Source organism: Piliocolobus tephrosceles, chromosome 7, assembly GCF_002776525.5.
Source record: "Piliocolobus tephrosceles isolate RC106 chromosome 7, ASM277652v3, whole genome shotgun sequence".
NCBI classification, from domain to species: Eukaryota; Metazoa; Chordata; class Mammalia; order Primates; family Cercopithecidae; genus Piliocolobus; species Piliocolobus tephrosceles.
Window position 1 is genome coordinate 39,895,905 of NC_045440.1, and position 5,468 is coordinate 39,901,372.

The following is a 5,468-nucleotide window of genomic DNA, read 5'->3' on the forward strand; positions in this document are numbered from 1 at the left end:
CACAAGGTCAGGAGTTCAAGACCAGCCTGACCAAGAAACCCCGTCTCTACTAAAAATACAAAAGTTAGCTGGATGCAGTGGCAGGCACCTGTAATCCCAGCTACTCAGGAGGCTAAGGCAGGAGAATTGCTTGAACCCGAGTGGCAGAGGTTGCAGTGAGCTGAGATTGTGCCGTTGCAGTGAGCCGAGATCGTGCCACTGCAGTCCAGCCTGGGTGACAGAGTGAGGCTCCATCGCAAATAAATAAATAAATAAATAGACTTGCCCAGCACTTAGGCACATAAGCTTCTCATCAAAGATGTCCATGATATAAAGGCACATGAATTTCTTTATGGAAAGGTCACCTTTCTCTTTGCTTGACATATTCAGAAAATCATTAGGAAAATAATCTTACTCAACCTGCTAAATGCTCTGTTGGCCACAGTGTTTCAGAAGATAGATTTAATTTTTAAAAATTTTTTATGATTATTTTATATTCTGCAACAAGCGAAGGGGCAGATAGTTCTTATATCTCCTTACAGAGTTTCAGAGGACCTAGGGTCTGAGGACAGCAAAGGAATTAGGAATATCACGAATTTTACCAGATTTTACCTTTGTAAGGGAGACCCAAGCCTTGACTGGCTTCCTGAGTTCTCCAGCATCCTGGCCATACAGCAGGTATAGGGTGTTATCATTGGTCAGAAAAATACGTGTAAGGTCACCAGCCAATAGCTTTCCTTATGCGGCTAAGATTAAACAGCCTAAGCGCACTTTTCTCCCTTTCTTAAAGCACTTTGGGAGGCCAAAGTAGGTGGATCACGATGTCAGGAGATCGAGACCATCCTGGTCAACATGGTGAAACCCTGTTTCCACTAAAAATACAAAAATTAGCCAGGCGTGGTGGCAGGTGCCTGTAATCCCAGCTACTTGGGAGGCTGAGGCACGAGAATCACTTGAACCCAGGAGGCGGAGGTTGCAGTGAGCAGAGATCATGCCACTGCACTCCAGCCTGGTAACAGAGCAAGACTTCGTCTCAGAAAAAAAAAAAAATGCAAGCTGTCTTCTTACATGGCTGTCTGTAGTGCCAATCTTCATGCATTCAGAAAAACCGGGAGTTAAACTCTACTTGACTAATACACTCCCAAATCTTAATGCTTTGGTTCCTAGGGCAGTGAGACCAAGAATGTGATGGAATTCAGAAAAAGGGACCCCTGAGAAACAGCTTTGACCAAACAAGCAAGGGCAGTGACATGAGAACAATAATAATGCCATCACTTGTATTCTGAAAGCATCTTTCTCCAGAAAGTTCACAATTCCGTATAGATATATAGTATTTACTGTCGTTTTTCCTTTGTGATTAAAAAAATTAAATTTGTTCTCATTAATAATGTATCTTTTTGGCTGGGAGCAGTGGCTCATGCCTATAATCCCAGCACTTTGGGAGGCTGAGATGGGCAGATCACCTGAGGTCAGGAGTTCAAGACCAGCCTGTCCAACATGGGGAAATCTCATCTCTACTAAAAACACAAAAATTAGCCGGGCATGGAGGTGCACACCTGTAATCCCAGCTACTCTGGAGGCCGAGGCACGAGAATCGCTTGAACCTAAGAGGTAGAGGTTGCAGTGAACTAAGATCACACCACTGCACTCCAGCCTGGGCAACAGAGCGAGACTCTGTCTCAAAAAATAAAAATAATGTATGGGTGGGCCAGGCGTGGTGGCTCACGCCTATAATCCCAGCACTTTGGGAGGCCGAGACGGGCAGATCACAAGGTCAGGAGATCGAGACCATCCTGGCTAACACAGTGAAACCCCATCTCTACTAAAAATACAAAAGATTAGTCCGGCATGGTGGCAGGCGCCTGTAGTCCCAGCTACTTGGAAGGCTGAGGCAGGAGAATGACATGAACCTGGGAGGCAGAGCTGGCAATGAACTGAGATTGCGCCACTGTACTCTAGCCTGGGCGACAGAGCGAGACTCCATCTCAAAAACAATAAATAAATAAATAAATAATAATAATAATGTATGGCTGCCCACAAATATTTTGGCTGTTTCTATTTGCTGTGTCTATAATTTCCATTAACATTTTCACTGAGAGTATCTGGAAATTGCTGTGGCTTGTCACTTTCTTCACCTGTATAGGATCCTATTTTCTGTATCCTCCTCTTCCACTTTGGAAAGTAGCTTTTTCCTTCTCTTTCGATGTAACTTCATGTTTTACTTGTCTGAATTCATGTTAGTATGTTCATCTTGCAATTTAAAACATCTAAGCTTGCCTGCAAATTCTATCCACAAACTTCATCCTCCTGCTATCATAATCGATGTAATCCTCTTTTATCTGTGATCATTTTAATGAATCGCATTCCATTTATATGGCTATCTTATTATTTCTAAAACACTTCTTGACAGTGGGTGCACATCAACCAGATGTTCCTGATTTTTCTCTTCATTCTGCATAATGCAACTGAAGACCTGTTTTCTATCACCTTCCTGAACTTTACAGTGCCAAATGATCAACAGTTTCACCGAAAGTTTGTGTGTTGCTTTGGCATTTCTTTTAATAACCCTTCTCTACATAGTAGAAATATTTTTCTGCCAACTCATTTCCTCTAGAAGTGTTTTTGTCTAATGAATATCAGTTGTAATCAAAGATCTTAGAAGTGAAAGGGGTCCCTCAATTTTTTGGTCTGTCCCTCTGTCTTTAGGCAGACACATATTATTCTTGTGTAAAAGGTAGTGTGACTAGCCAGGCGCGGTAGATCACTCCTGTAATCCCAGCACTTTGGGAGGCTGAGACAGGTGGATCACTTGAGATCAGGAGTTCGAGACCAGCCTGGCGACCACGGCAAAACCCCGTCTCTACTAAAAGTACAAAAATTAGCCAGGTGCGGTGGCACGCAACTGTAGCCCCAGCTACTGGGGAGGCTGAGGCAGGAGAACCTGGAAGGTGGAGGTTGCAGTGAGCTGCGATCATGCCATTGCACTTCAGCCTGGGTGACACAGTGAGATTCCATTTCACAAAAAAAAAAAAGGTGGTATGGCTGATATGACTGATGGCCGGATGTGGTGGCTCACTCCTGTAATCCTACTCCTGTAATCCTAGCCCTTTGGGAGGCCTAGGTGGGCAGATCACTGGAGGTCAAGAGTTCAAGACCAGCCTGGCCAACATGATGAAACCCCATCTCTACTAAAAATACAAAAATTAGCCAAGTGCGGTGGCACATGCCTGTAATCCCAGCTACTCAGGAGGCTGAGGCAGGAGAATTGCTTGAACTCGGGAGGCACAGGTTGCAGTGAGCCAAGATCGCACCACTGGACTTCAGCCTGAGGTACAAAAGCAAAACGTCATCTAACAACAACAACAACAAAAAGGTGGTGTGACTGAAATCCAAAGTGACTCATTTTAGGTCACACCTCTATTAAGTAACGAAGCAGAAGCTGGGCTCTAGCTCTCCAGTGGAGGAGCGGGGGAGATTGGAGAAGGTGATTGGACCCAGAGAAGGGAAGTTTTTAAATCAATAAACTACATAATCGGCACTTGTGTAGAGACGTTATCTATACTTGGACTCAAATCTGTAATACTTAAGGAATATTAATAAACATCAAATATTAATACCAAATAGCTGAAAAGCTATTTGGTAATGAGAATTATGGAAGAATGGGATTGTGCTCAAAGACCACCGTTTCAGTCATTGAATGCTACATAACAAACCACTCCAAAACATAGGGCCTAAAACAACAATACTTATTTTGCTCACAAATCTGCCATTTGGGCAGGGCTCAGCAGAGAAGCTCATCTCTGCTCCCTTCATCTTAGCTGGGACAGTGTGAAGCCTCAGAGCTAGAATCACCTGAAGGCTCATTCAACCCAGACACCTGGTGAATGGAACAACTGGGGTTCTGGGGTTCGTCCAGTAAGGCTCCCCGTCTCTGCCTGACATCTTCATAAGGACTCTATTGCACAGCAACTGCAGGCCAGCCAGACTTCTTCCACATCAGCCCACAGCTCTCAAGGGATAGGGCCCCAGAAAAAAGAGCCAAGTGGGAGCCACATTGCCTTTTATGACCTAGTCCTGGAAGCCAAGCAGCATCACTTCTGCCAAACTCTCTTGGTCAAAGCAGTTAAAAAGCTCTTTCCTGATGTAAAAGGCAAGAACAGGGCCAGGCACAGTGGCTCATGCTTGTAATCCCAGCACTTTGGGAGGCTGAGGTGAGCGGATCACTTGAGCCTGAGTTCAAGACCAGCCTGAGCAACATGATGAAACCCCATCTCTACTAAAAATACAAAAAAATTAGCCAGCCATGGTGGGGCACACCTGTAGTCCCAGCTACTCATGGGGGCTGAGGTGGGAGGATCAGCTGAGCCCAGGGAGGTCAAGGCTGCAATGAGCCGTGACCGCCCCACTGCACTCCAGCCTGGGTGACAGAGTGAGACCCTGTCTCTAAATAAATAAATAAAACATGAGAACATAGACCCCACCTCTTGATGAAGGAGTGTCAGTGTCATATGGTAAGAAGGGTATGTGGGGTGAGATCCACATCAGAGCAGCTATGTTTGGGAAACACACTCTGCCAAACCAAAAACAACTGGATGACCAAACCATTGAAACACAGCGTTGAAACAGACCTTGAAATGACCACCTATTTGCCACTCACAAAATTCATTTTGTAAGACCCAGTTCAAATGTCCCTTCCTTTTGGGAATCCCGTGCTGATATGCCCCAGCTTACACACCCTTTGTAAAGATGCCCACTCTCTCACTCAGCTTATTCTATTGTCATTTTAAAAACAGGATTGTAATCAGGCAGGTACAATCATCCTATATTAGCCAATCATTTTACTAGTCAATCAATATGACATCACAGGGCAGCTTCACAAAGAGCCCTCAGACTGACGGAGAAGAGACACTTTTAGGGAAGCCAGAAGCAACGCTTTGCACAGAAAATGCAGGACAGCAAAGAGAAAAGAATCAGCAGTTCAGAGAAGAAAAACTGGATCACACAAAGATGGAAAAAATATATACATATACAGACATGGGTTTTTTTGCTTTTCCCCTCCAGAAGCTGAGTTGAAAGCATTGTCTCAAAGCAGTGATTCTCAAACCTCACCTGCGTCAGGGTCACCGGGAGGGCCTGGGTCTGGTGAAATACCCTCAGCGTTTCTGATTCAGTGGGCCTGGGTGGGGCCTGAGAATCTGCATTGCTGAGGAGTCCCAGGCGATGCTGCTGCTGGCCCTCAGATCCTAGGCTTCAAAAACCACTAGCTACTTTGTGAGGCAGAGGTGGAAGGATCATTTGGGTCCTTGAGTTCGAGACCAGCCTGGCTATCATAGGGAGACACAACTCCCTTCCCCCGCCCCGCCACAGTTTTATTTTATTTTATTTTATTTTTATTTTATTTTATTTTGAGATGGAGTCTCGCTCTGTCGTCCAGGCTGGAGTGCAATGGCGCGATCTCGGCTCCCTGCAAGCTCCGCCTCCCGGGTTCA